This window comes from Triticum dicoccoides, chromosome 3A, assembly GCF_002162155.2.
Source record: "Triticum dicoccoides isolate Atlit2015 ecotype Zavitan chromosome 3A, WEW_v2.0, whole genome shotgun sequence".
Lineage (NCBI taxonomy): Eukaryota > Viridiplantae > Streptophyta > Magnoliopsida > Poales > Poaceae > Triticum > Triticum dicoccoides.
The window spans coordinates 686,963,280-686,982,851 of NC_041384.1; the positions used below are offsets into that span (position 1 = coordinate 686,963,280).

A 19,572-nucleotide genomic window follows, 5' to 3' on the forward strand; every position below is an offset into this window, starting at 1 on the left:
CCCGCAGAGCAGCAGTAGGGGTATTATCTCCCCAGAGAGCCCTGAAGCTGGGTAAGATTCGCCGGCGTGCATGTCTACGCCTCATCCCGTTTCCAGGCACCGGCGACGTTCTACTCGCCCCCACGATGATAAGTCATCCTTTGGCATATGTCGCATCCAACCCCCGACACAAGTTCCACATAAATCAATCCAGATAATCATTTTTGGCATAACTCTCATTTCTCATAGATCAATTCAACAAGCTCCTTGATCGCCAGTTTCCGCATCCTTCATCTGCTCACCAAGTCGCCTCAGGCTGTGCTCCAAGGTATTCATTACCCTTGGGTTCACAGGCGGCCTTGTTTTGCCGGTCCGTTCGTCCACTTGCACTTGTTGGTTTACCCTCCTTTTTGTGAGTTGGCTTAACAGCTTCTTTTTCAGTCCGTTTGAGTTGTACTGGTGTGCCTGCATCAAAGAGTATATCGGTCACGTTAATAGGAAAATGGTTAAGAGCAATAACTGATTCATTTTCTTTCATCAACTAGATAAAGGAGCCATGTTGCCGGATACTAGCACAAAGATAAGACACACAAAAACCTGCAGCTAGAATCACTTGTCCAGGTTGGCTTTGCTGAAACTTCTTACTATTAAAGTAAAACCCAGAGGAACTTAATTTCTTATTAAACACAACTTCAATATCCCCTCGGTAACATAATATAAGACATTTTTTTGACACTATGCCAGGAACAGGTTGAAACACAGACTTTTGGTTACCTATCTCTAGCTAGCATTACAAGCATGTATAAATGCAATGTATAGTTTCTCACAACTTGGCAGACTCCACAAACATTAAACGAAACTAGAAGATATGGACTTGTGGCCATTATTTACACTAACCCAATCTACAGTAAAAAAGATGTACTTTGATAAGAAGCCATATAGTACTATTGCCTTTTTTGGACAAATTTTGTCCAAAGAATAACAGTATCTAGCAAATTTTGAAATAATTCACTAAAATCAGGACAAATATACAGACACTTCTGGAAAAGTAATATACATTTTTGCTGAACAGATATAAAAATGAGCCGAAATTACAATACTCCTATCATACTATGTTTAGCAAAACATTATCCAGAAAATAGAATATCAAGAAAAAAATTGAAAAAATTCTGTAAAATCAATAATAATATACTTACCATTCTGGAAAATTTCCAGATATTTGTGCTGAACAGATTTGAATAACGTGAAATTACAATTCAGCCACTTTTTTGGTCAATTTTTGTCCAAATACGGAAGTATCCAGAAAAATTGAAATAATACGTAAAATCAAGACTGATCACTTTAGAAAAGTTTCAGATATTTTTGCCAAACATATTTTAAAATGCCCTGAAATTCAATACACTGAAATTACAAATTCAGGCCCTTTTTTGACCAAATTTTGTCCAAAAATGAAACTATCCAGACTTCTGTCAAGAAAGAAAAATATACTGGGTATTCTCGGAAAGTTCTAGATTTTTTTTCAAACATATTTAAAAATACTTTAGAAAAAATGTATACTTCAAATATGTATACTTACAATATAAACCCTTTTTTGTCCAAAAAATGCATCCAATTTTTTTGAAATAATTCTTTAAAATCTGCAATAATTTAATGATCATTCAAGGAAGTTTGAGACATTTTGGCCAAATAAATTAAAAAATAACCTGAAATTAATTGTTTTTTGCCTTATTTTAGCCCATGTACTGACAATACATCACTGTAGATTGGGACAGTCAATGGGATCAAACCCGGCATGCACTAGCCAAAATCAGGGTCAGGGGATGGTAGGATTTAATCCAGGCATGCGCTAGCCAAAATCATGGTCAGAGTTTGGGATTGATATTTTTACCATCAATTCCCACAATAATTTTGCACAATTTTACAAGAATGGTTGCGCAAAAACACAAGACAAATTCAGCAACCTATTTCTATTGGATTACCACAGGACACGTTTAACCAGCTGATATAGAGCTGAACATTCATACGGACAGCCACACACAAAAACATGCAGTCGAGCAGGGTAGCAGTACACAAAAATCCATTACCTGCACTCTTGCTTAGATATGTAGAGATCTCACTGGTGAGGAAGGCGGGCATGTGATTGATGTTCTTCTGGGCAGCACGTTGTGCAACTCCTAGCAGGATTTTGTTCCTCACATTGACAGCAATCAGCATCTCCAATTCTTCCATGCCTTCGGGTTTGATGCTAGAGACGAAGTAGACAATATAGCTGTCATATATGCTTATGGTGGGTTTACTCGGGTTTGCCATCGCCATCCGAAGTTTCTCTAATCTCAGCGTGGCGTCGCTGCCGCTATCGCTGTCGCTCAGCAGGTCATCATCATCAATGTTGCAATGTTCGACTCCTATTTCACAGTCAGGCTGCCAGTCTGCAAATGAAGCGGCACCGACCGGCGGTATTGCCAAGCTCCATGTTTTGGCCTTCCAACCACCAGGGGCAACCTGGGTGACGCTTGGCTTACATCGCACCCAATCCAGATAGGAATCAGGGTCCTTATGCAGCATTCTTGGTGTCCAGATCTCCATCTGAATGTACTTGATGGTATCCTTGTGTCTACTCATGGCGACGTCCCGGATATAGTTTGGATCCAATTGCCAAAGGAGACGACCCCAGTTCTCCCTTGCTGGAACGGGTAGCGGGATGTCTTGGACTATCACCGGAGGCTCCACGAGCACGTCGCAGAGGAGGATGCCGCGCCAGAGGTCCACCCAGGCAACCGTGCTGCGCTCGCCGCCGAGTGTGATTCAAGATGGCAACAGGGACGAAATCAATCGGGTTTTGCCTTCCCAAACCCATCCCCACGAGAAAATCGTAAACCCGTCCCCGTCTCCATCACCGTGTGCGGGGCTAGTTTTCTGCCCGTCCCCTAAACCCATTGGGTTTCGGGCAACCCACGGAGAACCCATGATAAAATCAAAATATTTAAACAAACATAGTGACGACAAAGAATAACATTTTAGCTGCAAAACAAGCACATTTCAGCAGTATAACTTGAGTAAATTTCAACAAAAAACAATAATAGATGATTCAACAGCTATATAAGTTCTAAAATAGAACTTATAGTTCATAAACCACTTTAAAGTTGGAATCATCATGGCATCTTTCACATCTCCAAGCCTTCAAACGACCATCTTCAAATCTTCCAATGCCAAATCAAAGTGCCAAGTCCTAGGAAAGATCAAAATTCACTCAAGCTAAGTTAAACATGAGAAAAATATGCAGATTAGTATATGAAATTTGCAAGTACCTGTATTTCACCTGCATTCCCTCTTGAATGTCTTGAAGACAACTCCAAAAGCTTTGTCCTTATTCATTGTCAGCATCTATGAGAATCAAATAAGTAGTAATGAACATCTTATGAAACATTGCAGCAAGATAATGATAAACTTTATGATGATATGTAAAGAAAGGCACACCTTTATATTTGTTTTTTATCCAATATTGTGAACACATCAAGGCCTCTAAGATTTAGGGGGTAAGATGACTACGGTGGTAAAAAAATAATGTAATTTCGCGGGTATTGCCGGGTTTCGGGTTCAGGGACTACCGAAACGGGTGTAAACCCACGAAACGTGTCGGGTTGTATAATGTGCCCAACAACAGCCCCGCGAGGATGAAAAGATGCCCATCCCCGTCCCCTAATAGGGTAAAAACCCACGGGGACGCGGGTTTCGGGGGCCCATTGCCATCTTGAAGCGTGATCGTCTTGGCTGTCTCGTGATACCGCTTCTTGCAGACCAGGCTGTCCGGTAGTGGGACGAGCTTGTCCCTCACGAGCTCGTCCACTGACATGGGCATGGTGATCCAAGCCTCGGAGTCGCACGAATAGGAGCGGTATAGGTGGAGCTGGAATTCCCACCTGATAATGGGCGCGTCGCTGCTGCTCTCGGTCTCACTCTCATACACCGGGGACCAATTGCTGAGGAGGGCGGTTGCGGAGTCGTGGAAACTTCTGGGGTGCGGGTTGGGGAGCAGGTTCAGCCTATGGGCTCGCGGCCTGTATAAGAAGAAGTCCCACGACTTTACGTCGTCAGGCGCTTTGGGGTTGATGGGGATGCGGAGGAGCACGAGGTCCGCGTCGGTGGCGATGACCCTGGGCGCACACCGGTGGAAGTCGAGGCCGGGACAGTGGACGCACAGGTAGGAGGGGAGCGGCGGTTGGGCGGCGCGGAAGGTCACCTAGATCGGCCGGCGGCTGCTCGTGGCGCCCTAGGCGGTGGTGGCGTTGGGACGGTTGGCGATGTGGCACCGCAGTTCGAGGAGGAAGGCCTCGTTGTAGCCGTCGCACTCGGCAAGGGTGGACGGAATGATGGTGGCGGTGGCCATCGGGGAAGGAGGGGAGCTAGGAGAGGTCATGTAACGCCCCGGTGTAATGATGCTATAGTAATCCCTGGGGTTAATATAATCCTTTTGCTAAACAAGTGTTTGTTCATCATTGTTTTTATCCTTTTCAAATTCCAGTTGAACTCAAATTCAAATTCTGAGTGAAATTCAAAATTGGTCAAACATGAAAACTAAAATGTTCATCATGTGCCAAATAATCCACAAGTAATATTGGTGGTGAGCCAATATTTTTTTGCAAAGAGTTTGAGTGGTCTAAACTACTTAAATCAGTGACCTAAGAAATAAATTAAAGGCCTTTTTAATTTATAAAAATGGCAAACTATTTCTAAAGCCTCACAATCTTTTTTTGGCAGTGCCCAATCATTATTTGAAATTGTTCTGGCCAGTGGCATAATTTTGCAAAGTCAATAGTGGCTAAAAGCAGAGGCAAAAGTTGCTGGGAAAAAAAGGGAAAGCAAAAAAAAGGGGGAAAGGGGCCAGAGCCCCTGGCCTCCCAGTGGGCTTCGGCCCACCCGAGCCAACTGGCCCAGGCTAGGCCGGCCCACTCCCCCCTGTCGGCTTCCCCCTCCTCCACTGTGCGAGCGACCGCGTGTGCACGTCGCCGCCGAACCACCTCGCCGGCCATGCTGCTACAAGCGTCGCGGGGAGGATAAGGGCAGCCCGACGCCTCGGGCTCCCTCCCCACTCACCCACTTGCCCCCTCTCCCCCAGATCCAGCTCTCTCCTCTCCCTCTCCTTCGTTCTGGAGAGGAGACCGACGCGGTCGCCGCCGTTCTCCGTCGTCCTCGCGGCCACCAAGACCCGTTCGCCTCGCCGACCTGTCCAACCGCTCCGCCTCCCTCGGCTACGCCTCCCCGACGAGCTGCAAGACGCCGGGCGCCCCAGAACGCTCCCCCGGCCTCGTCTTCCACTTCGGATCACAGGAGCTCGCCGGCATCGATCCACTGCACTGCAGCTCCTAAACCTCCGAGGGCCACCGTGTGTGCCGCCCGGTGAGCTCCTCCCTTCCTCCTTTCCTCTCCTCGCGCCGTGCCTTTCACCGTAGCCAGCTCGCCCGCAAGCCGAGCTCCGCCGTCCGCCATTGCCGTCATAGGGCTCGCCACCGAGCTCCTCCGCTCGAGCTAGTAGCTCCGACGAGCTCCTGGAGCGCCGTAGACCCCGCCTAGTTGGTTAGTTTGGCCGCTCGCGCGCTCTAACGCTGAACCCACTCGCGCCCGTACTCCGGCGCCATTTCTGCTCGTCGTCGGCGCCGTTCCGGTCGTTCCTGGCCCCGGCCGTCGCCTCCATCTTGCGTGTGACGTCGAACCGCGTCGAACGCACCTAGCTACGACCCCGGAAACCCCCTGTGCGCGAAACCCGACCCCCTCTCCTGACGTGCGCCGCCGCGGGAGGCTCGCCGGAGTACTTCCGGCGCCAACGCCGGTGAGGTTGACCTGGCGCTGACGTATGGGGCCCGCTGAGCCACTGACGGGTGGGCCCAGTTGACTCGTTGACTGAGTCAACCCACTGACATGTGGGGCCGAGTCAATAAAATGTTTTAGATAAATAGAAAATGTGTTAATTAAATTGACTAATTAATCTATTCACCAATTAGACACTGACAGTGGGCCCCGCTTGATAATTAGTATTAGATTACTCCAATTAATATTGTTTAATTAGTCCAGTCACTGACCAATGGGTCACACTGGACCCACAGGTCAGGTTTGACCCCAGTCAACCGTCCTGTTGATTGCTGACATCACCTCTACATCATGCTGACGTCATATTCCATTTCTGTTAATATAAATAAATCCAGAAAATTGTTTAAACTTTGGAAATTAATAGAAAATAAACCGTAACTCGGATGAAAATGTTTTCTATATGAAAGTTGCTCACAAAAATTCAACGAATCTGAATACGCGGTCCGTTCATCTGTCACATGCCTCTAACTATCTGAACATGGAACTTTTCCCCTCTGGTCATCTGTCTGACACAGGTCCGGAACCGGGAAAACATTCCCGGTTGAATTCCCCCTTCACCTTTATCGTGTAGCCATATGTTAGGTCACTCCTGGCACAACATATAGCCACGTTATGCTTTGTGATGCTATGTTTGCTTTATATTTACTGTTTCTTCCCCCTCTTCTCTCCGGTAGACCCCGAGACCGATGCCGCCCCTATGATCGACTACGTCGACGACGACCCCCCTCCTTGCCAGAGCAACCAGGCAAGCCCCCCTTTGATCATCCCGATATCGCCCATTCCATTCTCTCATGCTTGCATTAGATTTTGCTATTGTTATTGTTTGCTCCTATTCTGATGCATAGCCTGCTTTTGTAACCTGCTTTTGTTACTGTACCGGCTTATCCTAAACTGCTTAGTATAGGTTGGTTAGTGATCCATCAGTGACCCCCACCTTGTCCTTGTTGCCCCTGCTTCATCATTGAAGACCCGATCAACGGGATCGAAGACCAGGACCCGACACCTCACGTCACATCACGTCCCTTCGTTGCTCGACTCTACAGTGTTACTATTGAGTGCCGAGGGTGAGACCTCTACAGCACTTCTGATGTTAACTTGTAGTGTAGCTATTCGGTCGTGGTCATCGAGGGTGATTTCCTCCTTAACCACTTCCGCTACGGCTCTGTCGAGCAACCCCTCAAGTGTGAACCTCGAGGGTGATTCCTCTACGTTCACCTTGGTGATTACATTGAGTGGAACCCCCCGGGGGTGATTCCTTGGGTTTTCCTCTTGATGTTTGGACACACGGATACTTGGACTTTACAACTGTCACTTGGAAAGTGATGTGGAGACGGGTTGACCTGGAGGGTGCCCGCGAGATAATTACGAGGCGTGGCCGGGCATTCTTGGTCCTTGCCGCAAGTCCTCGAGACGGGGCAACGGGGTCACATCTTTCGTGAGTCTCTGCTTGTTACCGCGCGTTCCTAATCCACTATGATTTGGATATTTGATCCGAAGGGCCTCTGGCCTGATAGCACTAACCATCACGTGGGCATAGTATGGGCGTTCTGCGTCGTGTACATCAGCCGAAGCTTAATAGACGTCAGCGATGGAGCGGCGCGCGCCGGGTTGGACTGGTAAGCTCCTGCCTTTTTAGGGAGGTAGCTAGGTCTGCTCACCGGCCGCCCACGCAACGTGCAGGAGTTCCCGGGGCGATGGCCCATGACCCCTGGGGGCATAGGTTTAGTCCGGCGTGCTTGACCTCTCTATTAAGCCTAGGTCGGGTTGCGGCGTATTGTTTGGCCGAGGCCGGGCATGACCCAGGAAAGTGTGTCCGGCCGGAGTCAATCGAGCGTGGTGGGTAAGTTGGTGCACCCCTGCAGGGAAGAACTAATCTATGCATAGCCTGTCCTACGGTAACGGACACTTGGAGTTGTATCCCGATCGATACAACTAGAACTGGATACTTGTGATGAGAAATGGATTGTGATGAGAATTGGATTGTGATGAGAAATGGATAGTACGGCTTTGGGATTTCTTTCTCGCAGGGAATCGAGAAAGGATCTCTGGCCGAGGTTGATAACACTACTACCAATTTACTTTATGCTACTCTACTCCCTCTTGTTTGCTGCAAGATGGTGGTTTCCAGAAGATGCTAGTCTTTGATAGGACTAGGCCTTCTCTCTATTCTGGCATTTCTGCAGCCCAGTCCACATATACAACCCCTCTTTGATAATGTTGCATCTGTAGTGTAGATCCTTGCTTGCGAGTACTTTGGATGAGTACTCACGGTTGCTTTGCTCCCTCTTTTTCCCCTTTTCCATTCTTCTCGGATGACGCAACCAGATGACGGAGTCCAGGAGCTAGATGACACCTTTGACGACTGCTACTACACCGAGGGCGTCTACTACCACGTGACGAAGACCGCCGATGACCAGGAGTAGTTAGGAGGCTCCCAGGCAGGAGGCCTTGCCTTTTCGATCGTAGATGCTTTTGTGCTAGCCTTCTTAAGGCAAACTTGTTTAACTTATGTCTGTACTCAGATATTATTGCTTCCGCTGACTCGTTTGTATTCAAGCTGATGTATTCGAGCCCTCGAGGCCCCTGGCTTGTAATATAAAGCTTGTATTATTTTAATTTGTGTCTAGAGTTGTGTTGTGATATCTTCCCGTGATTCCTTGATCTTGATCGTACACATTTGCGTGTATGATTAGTGTACGATTGAATCGAGGGCGTTACAAGTTGGTATCAGAGCCGACTGCCTGTAGGTAGCCCCCTTTCCAACTCCTTGGCCGAAGTTGAGTCTAGTCACTGAAAACTTTTACTAACATTGGCTGTGTGGCTTACGGGCCCATGTCGCCATTGGGTGGTATTAGCATCTTTTACTCCTCGTCTATACTCTGGGACTCTAAACTCTCTTCTACTCGGGTTAAACGAATTTACTAACATTAGGATCCCGTGACCACATTCACCCCGAAGTTGGATAAAGCCATAGTTATTCCTTAGAATAGCCTCTTGAATAGTACACACACCTGTCGTGTTGACTACGGAGTGGAATCCATCGTACCTCCTTCATTATGCATGTTTTCATCATGAATGATCATTTGTCTTTGCAAATGCCCGATACTGAACTACCCCTGTTACATGTTAGCAGGATGGTTAGACCTGCTGGTCGTGGCCGTGGTGGCAACGATCCACCACCACCCGAATTCTTTGCTGGAATGATGCAACAGTTTGAGCTGAACCGCCAGTTCATGGAAGGAATGATGGCTCAGTTTCCTTGTCCGAATATGAACCAGCGGCCGGCCCTAGTTACTCTGCAGGACTTCATGGGCCTCAATCCGACAATCTACCACAGCTCAACTCAGCCCCTTGATGCTGATGACTGGCTCCGAGACATCACGTATGAAATGGAGTCTGCTAGTGTTGCCCCTGCCAGCTATGTCACCTTCGCATCCTTCTTCCTCAAGGGTCCCGCTGCTCAATGGTGGGACAGCCACAGGCGTACCCTACCTGCTGGAACGGTCATCACTTGGCCGGATTTCCAAGCCGCTTTCCGTGCCTGCTTCATTCCTCAGGGAATCATGGACAGGAAGAAGCGCGAGTTCCGTAACCTCACCCAAGGCAACAAGTCTGTAGATGCTTATCAGCTGGAATTCTTGGAATTGTCCCGATACGCTGAAGAAGACATTGCAACTGATGCTCGTAGGCAAGAGAAGTTTCGTGATGGACTTCACCATGATATCAAGCTAGCACTGCTCATTCATGACTTTGCCGACTTCGCCACCTTGGTGAACAAGGCTATTCAGGTTGAGACTGGTCTTCAGGAACACCAGGGATCCCTCAGGCATAGCCGTGACACTGGCCCATCTTCGGGCCCGTCAGCGCAGAAGCGTCGGATATGGATTCCCCACAGCATGTATCGTCCAACTGCACCTACACCAAGGCAGTCCTATGCTGCCCCTCGTCTGCCTCCTCCACCAGAGAGGCAGCCTCTTCGAGATGTACCATCCCAAGCTCCTGCTCCCGATCCCAGTGATGGTCTGTGCTTCAGATGTGGCCGCCCCGGCCACCTTGCTAAAGAGTGCACTCAGAAAAAGAGCCAGCTGGCTCTACCTTCAACTGGCCGTAACAATCAGCCCCATAACAATAATGCCAGACCTTATGGTCATGGTCAGGCTAATCATGTTGATCTGAATGAAGCTCAAGACCAGCCTGCCACTGTGATGGGTACTCTTCTTGTTAATTCAGTATCGGCTTCTGTTTTATTCGATTCAGGAGCATCACATTCATTCATGTCAGAAAATTTTGCTTGCACACATGACATTCGTTGCGAGCCCATGAACACTCCGATAGTGGTACGCACCCCTGCGGGTCAGTGTCAAACTACCATGATTGGTCGCGACGTCCCCGTTGAAATTGAAGGGTTGGAATTTCGTGTTTCTCCCATTATTCTTGATTCTTCCAATATTGACCTCATTCTAGGAATGGAATGGTTGAAAGCGCATACTGCCTCTATCGTTTGCGCCACCAAGGTCGTTCACCTCCTACATCCTTCCGATGAGATAGTAAGCTACCATGCTCAGCTTGTTCAAAACGCTGAAGCACGACTTTATGTCTTGAATGCGTTGAACGCAACACCTCTTGAGGGAATTGAAAAGATTCCAATCGTTCTCGACTTCCAAGACGTATTTCCAGAAGAACTCCCAGGAATACCCCCTGCCCGGGCTGTCGAGTTCGTCATCGACTTGAAACCAGGCACCGTTCCTATTGCAAAACGACCCTACAAGATGCCACCTCATGAACTCCTTGAGCTTAAGGAGGAAATCGACAAATCTCTTCACAAGGGTTTCATTCGTCCAAGTTCCTCTGCTTGGGGAGCACCTTCTCTCTTCGTCAAGAAGAAGGACGGTACGAACCGTTTGGTCCAAGACTATCGTCCTATAAACCAAGCTACAATTCAAAACAAATATCCCCTTCCTCGGATCAATGATCTGTATGATCAACTGGCTGGTTCATCGATATTCTCTAAACTCGACTTGAGGTTGGATTACCACCAGATCCGTGTTCGTGAAGAGGATATTCCAAAGACCGCATTTGTGACTTGTTATGGTTCTTACGAGTACACCGTCATGTCATTCGGTTTAACCAATGCTCCAGCTACATTCTCTCGTCTGATGAACTATATATTCATGGATTACCTCGACAAGTTCGTCGTAGTCTATTTGGATGATATCCTGGTATATTCGAAGAATAAAGAAGAACATGCTGAACATCTTCGTCTTGTTCTGGAGAAGCTTCGAGAGCATCAACTTTATGCCAAGTATTCCAAGTGTGAATTCTGGTTACCCGAAGTCACCTACCTTGGTCATGTTATCTCCAAGGATGGTATTGCCGTCAACCCAGAGCGCGTTCAGGCTATTCTTGACTGGACCCCTCCGAAGACTGTCAAACAAGTCAGAAGCTTTCTCGGACTAGCCAGCTATTGTCGCCGCTTTGTCGAGAACTTCTCCAAGATCGCCAAGCCACTGACTAATCTGCTTCACAAAGGCGTTAAGTTCGATTGGACAGACAAATGTCAGGAAAGTTTCCAGGCACTCAAGGACAAACTGACTTCTGCCCCAGTGCTTGCTCCCCCTGATTCTCGCAAGGACTTTGTCATCTATTGCGACGCTTCACGTCAAGGATTAGGCTGCGTCCTAATGCAAGAGCGCAGAGTGATTGCCTATGCCTCCCGTCAAGTGCGTCCTCACGAAGAAAACTACCCAGTTCATGACCTCGAGCTTGCTGCGGTTATCTTTGCACTGAAACTATGGCGACAATACCTTCTCGGTAATCGTTGTGAGATCTTCACCGATCATCAGAGTCTGAAATACCTGTTTACTCAGCCAGATCTGAACCTCCGTCAGCAGCGATGGATGGAAGCTATTGCTGACTACAACTGCGATATATCTTATACACCTGGCAAGGCTAATGTAATGGCTGATGCCCTGAGCCGCAAGTCTTATTGCAATAATCACATGGTCTACAAAGCTCAACCCCGCCTTTATGAAGAGCTATGCAAGCTAAACCTTCAACTAGTTCCACAGGGTTCTCTGAATAACCTTGTACTGGAACCAACTCTGCTGAAAGCAATTAAGTCTGCTCAAGCCAAAGATGCTCACGTTGATTTGATGAAAAAGGATCTTGCCTTAGAGAAATCCAGAGATTTCTCACTTGGTGAAGATGGAACCTTATACTTCAGAGATCGCATTGTAGTACCCCGGTTCGAGCTTATGACAGAGAAGGTGATGAAAGAAGCGCATGACACCCCTCTCTCTATTCATCCGGGAAGTACCAAGATGTATCTAGGCATCCGTCAGAAGTACTGGTGGTCTAAAATGAAGCAAGACATTGCTCGATATATCGAAGAATGTGACGTTTGCTGTCGCGTCAAAGCAGAACATCAGAAACCGGCTGGACTTCTACAGCTGCTTCCGATTCCTGAATGGAAGTGGGATAAGATCCAAATGGACTTCGTCACTGGCCTTCCCAAGTCTCAGAAAGGTAACGATGCTATCTTTGTCGTCATCGACCAATTCTCGAAGGTTGCTCACTTTCTGCCAGTCAAGGAGACTATCACTGCTAGTCAATTGGCAACCTTGTATATCTCCTGAATTGTGTCACTCCACAGCATTCCGAAGGAGATCAGTTCAGACCGCGGCAGTATTTTCACTTCTAAGTTCTGGGATAGTTTCCAAGAGGCAATGGGAACTCATATTACCTGGAGCACTGCTTATCATCCCCAATCCCAAGGCCAAGTCTAGCGAGTCAATCAAATTCTCGAAGACATGCTTCGAGCTTGTGTTATTTCTTTCGTCAAGAAGTGGGAAGAATCTCTCCCTTATGTGGAGTTCTCTTATAACAACAGCTATCAAGCCAGCTTGAAGATGGCACCCTTTGAAGTGCTTTATGGACGTAAGTGTCGAACCCCTCTGAATTGGTCAAAAACTGGGGAACGAGCACTCATTGGTTCGGACATTATTCAACAAGCTGAAGAGCAGGTTCGCATTGTCTGGGATAATCTCAAGGCGGCCCAATCCCGCCAGAAGAGCAACTATGACCGGAAACACTGGGGTTCAACTTATCAACCTGGTGAACAAGCTTATCTGCGAGTCACTCCTTTGAGAGGCACTCATCGGTTCGGAGTCAAGAGCAAGCTAGCTCCGCGCTACATTGGTCCCTTCCGTATTCTCGCCCGTCGTGGACTGGTGGCTTATCAATTGGAGTTGCCACCTCAGTTCTCTCACGTCCATGACGTCTTCCACGTGTCGCAACTTCGTCGATGCTTCAAGGACCCGGAACGTGAAGTCGATCCGGAATTGATTGAAGTTCAAGATGATCTCACTTACAAAGAGCATCCTATCCGCATTCTTGAAGAAGCTGAACGTCGAACCCGCCAGAAGGTTACCAAATTCCTCAAGGTGCAATGGTCAAATCATACTAAGGATGAAGCCACTTGGGAACGCGAGGATAACCTCCGAGCTGAATACCCCGATCTTTTCCCTTCTACCTCTTAATTCTCGGGACGAGAATTTCTTTTAGAGGAGGAGAGTTGTAACGCCCCGGTGTAATGATGCTATAGTAATCCCTGGGGTTAATATAATCCTTTTGCTAAACAAGTGTTTGTTCATCATTGTTCTTATCTTTTTCAAATTCCAGTTGAACTCAAATTCAAATTCTGAGTGAAATTCAAAATTGGTCAAACATGAAAACTAAAATGTTCATCATGTGCCAAATAATCCACAAGTAATATTGGTGGTGAACCAACATATTTTTGCAAAGAGTTTGAGTGGTCCAAACTACTTAAATCAGTGACCTAAGAAATAAATTAAAGGCCTTTTTAATTTATAAAAATGGCAAACTATTTCTAAAGCCTCACAATCTTTTTTTGGCAGTGCCCAATCATTATTTGAAATTGTTCTGGCCAGTGGCATAATTTTGCAAAGTCAATAGTGGCTAAAAGCAGAGGCAAAAGTTGCTGGGAAAAAAAGGGAAAGCAAAAAAAGGGGAAAGGGGCCACAGCCCCTGGCCTCCCAGTGGGCTTCGGCCCACCCGAGCCAACTGGCCCAGGCTAGGCCGGCCCACTCCCCCCTGTCGGCTTCCCCCTCCTCCACTGTGCGAGCGACCGCGTGTGCACGTCGCCGCCGAACCACCTCGCCGGCCATGCTGCTACAAGCGTCGCGGGGAGGATAAGGGCAGCCCGACGCCTCGGGCTCCCTCCCCACTCACCCACTTGCCCCCTCTCCCCCAGATCCAGCTCTCTCCTCTCCCTCTCCTTCGTTCTGGAGAGGAGACCGACGCGGTCGCCGCCGTTCTCCGTCATCCTCGCGGCCACCAAGACCCGTTCGCCTCGCCGACCTGTCCAACCGCTCCGCCTCCCTCGGCTACGCCTCCCCGACGAGCTGCAAGACGTCGGGCGCCCCAGAACGCTCCCCCGGCCTCGTCTTCCACTTCGGATCACAGGAGCTCGCCGGCATCGATCCACTGCACTGCAGCTCCTAAACCTCCGAGGGCCACCGTGTGTGCCGCCCGGTGAGCTCCTCCCTTCCTCCTTTCCTCTCCTCGCTCCGTGCCTTTCACCGTAGCCAGCTCGCCCGCAAGCCGAGCTCCGCCGTCCGCCATTGCCGTCATAGGGCTCGCCACCGAGCTCCTCCGCTCGAGCTAGTAGCTCCGACGAGCTCCTGGAGCGCTGTAGACCCCGCCTAGTTGGTTAGTTTGGCCGCTCGCGCGCTCTAACGCTGAACCCACTCGCGCCCGTACTCCGGCGCTGTTTCTGCCCGTCGCCGGCGCCGTTCCGGTCGTTCCTGGCCCCGGCCGTCGCCTCCATCTTGCGTGTGACGTCGAACCGCGTCGAACGCACCTAGCTACGACCCCGGAAACCCCCTGTGCGCGAAACCCGACCCCCTCTCCTGACGTGCGCCGCCGCGGGAGGCTCGCCGGAGTACTTCCGGCGCCAACGCCGGTGAGGTTGACCTGGCGCTGACGTATGGGGCCCGCTGAGCCACTGACGGGTGGGCCCAGTTGACTCGTTGACTGAGTCAACCCACTGACATGTGGGGCCGAGTCAATAAAATGTTTTAGATAAATAGAAAATGTGTTAATTAAATTGACTAATTAATCTATTCACCAATTAGACACTGATAGTGGGCCCTGCTTGATAATTAGTATTAGATTACTCCAATTAATACTGTTTAATTAGTCCAGTCACTGACCAGTGGGTCCCACTGGACCCACAGGTCAGGTTTGACCCCAGTCAACTATCCTATTGATTGCTGACATCGCCTCTACATCATGCTGACGTCATATTCCATTTATGTTAATATAAATAAATCCAGAAAATTGTTTAAACTCTGAAAATTAATAGAAAATAAACCGTAACTCGGATGAAAATGTTTTCTATATGAAAGTTGCTCAGAAAAATTCAACGAATCCGAATACGCGGTCCGTTCATCTGTCACATGCCTCTAACTATCTGAACATGGAACTTTTCCCCTCCGGTCATCTGTCTGACACAGGTCCGGAACCGGGAAAACATTCCCGGTTGAATTCCCCCTTCACCTTTATCGTGTAGCCATACGTTAGGTCACTCCCGGCACAACATATTGCCACGTTATGCTTTGTGATGCTATGTTTGCTTTATATTTACTGTTTCTTCCCCCTCTTCTCTCCGGTAGACCCCGAGACCGATGCCGCCCCTGTGATCGACTACGTCGACGACGACCCCCCTCCTTGCCAGAGCAACCAGGCAAGCCCCCCTTTGATCATCCCGATATCGCCCATTCCATTCTCTCATGCTTGCATTAGATTTTGCTATTGTTATTGTTTGCTCCTATTCTGATGCATAGCCTGCTTTTGTAACCTGCTTTTGTTACTGTACCGGCTTATCCTAAACTGCTTAGTATAGGTTGGTTAGTGATCCATCAGTGACCCCCACCTTGTCCTTGTTGCCCCTGCTTCATCATTGAAGACCCGATCAACGGGATCGAAGAACAGGACCCGACACCTCACGTCACATCACGTCCCTTCGTTGCTCGACTCTGCAGTGTTACTATTGAGTGCCGAGGGTGAGACCTCTACAGCACTTCTGATGTTAACTTGTAGTGTAGCTATTCGGTCGTGGTCATCGAGGGTGATTTCCTCCTTAACCACTTCCGCTATGGCTCTGTCGAGCAACCCCTCAAGTGTGAACCTCGAGGGTGATTCCTCTACGTTCACCTTGGTGATTACATTGAGTGGAACCCCTCGGGGTTCTTGGGTTTTCCTCTTGATGTTTGGACACACGGATACTTGGACTTTACAACTGTCACTTGGAAAGTGATGTGGAGACGGGTTGACCTGGAGGGTGCCCGCGAGATAATTACGAGGCGTGGCCGGGCATTCTTGGTCCTTGCCGCAAGTCCTCGAGACGGGGCAACGGGGTCACATCTCTCGTGAGTCTCTGCTTGTTACCGCGCGTTCCTAATCCACTACGATTTGGATATTTGATCCAAGGGGCCTCTGGCCTGATAGCACTAACCATCACGTGGGCATAGTATGGGCGTTCTGCGTCGTGTACATCAGCTGAAGCTTAATAGACGTCAGCGACGGAGCGGCGCGCGCCGGGTTGGACTGGTAAGCTCCTGCCTTCTTAGGGAGGTAGCTAGGTCTGCTCACCTGCCGCCCACGCAACGTGCAGGAGTTCCCGGGGCGATGGCCCATGACCCCTGGGGGCATAGGTTTAGTCCGGCGTGCTTGACCTCTCTATTAAGCCTAGGTCGGGTTGCGGCGTATTGTTTGGCCGAGGCCGGGCATGACCCAGGAAAGTGTGTCCGGCCGGAGTCAATCGAGCGTGGTGGGTAAGTTGGTGCACCCCTGCAGGGAAGAACTAATCTATGCATAGCCTGTCCTACGGTAACGGACACTTGGAGTTGTATCCCGATCGATACAACTAGAACTAGATACTTGTGATGAGAACTGGATTGTGATGAGAATTGGATTGTGATGAGAAATGGATAGTACGGCTCTGGGATTTCTTTCTCGCAGGGAATCGAGAAAGGATCTCTGGCCGAGGTTGATAACACTACTACCACTTTACTTTATGCTACTCTACTCCCTCTTGTTTGCTGCAAGATGGTGGTTTCCAGAAGATGCTAGTCTTCGATAGGACTAGGCCTTCTCTCTATTCTGGCATTTCTGCAGCCCAGTCCACATATACAACCCCTCTTTGATAATGTTGCATATGTAGTGTAGATCCTTGCTTGCGAGTACTTTGGATGAGTACTCACGGTTGCTTTGCTCCCTCTTTTTCCCCTTTTCCATTCTTCTCGGATGACGCAACCAGATGACGGAGTCCAGGAGCCAGATGACACCTTTGACGACTGCTACTACACCGAGGGCATCTACTACCACGTGACGAAGACCGCCGATGACCAGGAGTAGTTAGGAGGCTCCCAGGCAGGAGGCCTTGCCTTTTCGATCGTAGATGCTTTTGTGCTAGCCTTCTTAAGGCAAACTTGTTTAACTTATGTCTATACTCAGATATTGTTGCTTTCGCTGACTCGTTTGTATTCAAGCTGATGTATTCGAGCCCTCGAGGCCCCTGGCTTGTAATATAAAGCTTGTATTATTTTAATTTGTGTCTAGAGTTGTGTTGTGATATCTTCCCGTGAGTCCTTGATCTTGATCGTACACATTTGCGTGTATGATTAGTGTACGATTGAATCGAGGGCGTTACAGGTCAGAGCTGGGATGGACCGATGGAGAAGTGGGGTTTGGCCGCTATATATATACCCTGGCGGTTTTCTTTTTCATTTTGCTAAAGCACATCTAGATGTGCCATAAGTATTACACATCTAAGTCATATGTCATTGATCTTACATCGAGATTTGTGTGAATATTTTCTTTCTCTTTTTTCTGTTTCTCTTTATACTTGATTCACTCACTTAGATGTGTAATAACTAGAACACATCTAGATGTGCCCTAGACACACTTTTTTTAGATGATTTTATGGGAAATCTAGTGCCACGTGAAAATACATGAATACTTTCTGGTAATGGTAACTGGCAAACGTTCATGAGGGAGAAACTGCCAGCGAACATCCTATCTGCCACATGATCTTGATCCTAGGGCTAGGCTGCAGTTTGGATGACTTTTTTACTCTCAAAATAAAAGAAATATCGTGGCATTTTTACAAAAAACCTTCCAAGTTTTCCAAATACACTAAAACACGAACCTTCGCAAATGCCATGTCTTGTGACGAGCTTTCGCCAAATATGTCAGCCCATACTTTTATAGAGAGGACATAAAATGAACTTTTAAGTGAAATGTTCTATATGAGCGACCGGCCGAGTCGCGTGTCGCGGAGCATGGCAAGGAGGACAGGGGGCATGACTACAACAAAAAAAGGGGGAGGGGTGTTGTGCGTGGGCTCAATCGACGCCTGCATGCAGTAATGCAGCGTTGGCGAGGTTGCAAGCAAAGCAAGGGGTAGGTGCATGTGGTGTCCTAGTTGACGAAAGCCCAACACGGGAACTACGATGGTGTCGAGGGATGCTAGAACTAGCTATATACCTGCGCGGTTTTGTAGATAGAACGAAATTGCTACAACTACGAACAAGTCTTATGGAAGCTGTCCCACGGAGAGACGTGGCGGCCTCTATAATGGCATCTTCAGTGGGGAGGCGCTTAGACACTAGAGAGGAAAATAAATCAGAATATTAGGTTAGTGCCCATGTAAGAGTCGGTGTACCCAACGCTAGTGCCCATGCATAGGTGTTACACGAGAAACAAAATAGGAAATGATTTGATCTGGCTGGCCGGCCGAAGCTTTTGGCCGGTCTCACACGCGTCGCACCATCTAATCTAGTTCGACGTCTCGCATGTCACAGGCCAACCTCGCGCACACGTCTTTTTTTAGGTTGGCCCCACTTCGCACATTTTCACCTGCCGCCCAGTTCCATCCTTATCCCCTCAGCCCAGCGGTCCCCTTTCCTCCAACTCACGTCATCCCTAGCGGCCCCGTGAATGCCTGCACCACTCACCACCATGGTTCTGCCCCAACACCGTGACCATCAACGGCCGGGGCGAACGCGACTATAGCAGTCACCATGGCCGCGAGCTGCGACTAGCTCAGAGCGACAGCTAGGAACCGCGGTCGTGGCATGTTGTGATGGCTTCATCAACGAGTTACAACTAGTAATCTCCATGCTACACGTTCAGTATCAAGAGTTCGAGACTACTAATGATTGGTATGGATGTGTAATTTAGACTTGAGAAGCATGAGACAATCATATATTTATGTATTATATCAAATTATTTTGCTAGATATCAGATTTATGTATTATATGAAGTTGTGCTATGAAAGAAAGAAAATGACTTGTCAAATATTTCAGACCCACCAAAGAGTGCAAAAGTTTCAGAAATTTCCAAGATTATTTCAGATTTCTACAATGCAGAACTGATTGGAATCCCACAAAATTTATCAAAAACAGTTCTTATTCAAAACATACAAAATATGCTATATAATATCATCTCTAAAGTGTAAAAGAACTTGCAAGCAAACATTGTAACTCGAACATCATCAGCATGCTCCAAAGTCTAAAATTGCAGTAGAAGAAGTCCATGTCCTAGGGCAACATGAGTACTATTATCTGTGATAGGCTTCTCTAGTAGCAACTCACAAACGATTATCAGCTAATTACTTCTCAATGAAGTTGGTAACTTGATTGA

At 48.1% G+C, this 19,572-nt stretch overlaps 1 pseudogene; it reads right to left on the minus strand.

Annotated features, from left to right (window-relative positions):
• Positions 1–416: 416 nt before the first annotated feature.
• LOC119272874 lies at positions 417–4,366 on the minus strand (annotated as a pseudogene).
• Between the last annotated feature and the right edge of the window lie 15,206 nt (positions 4,367–19,572).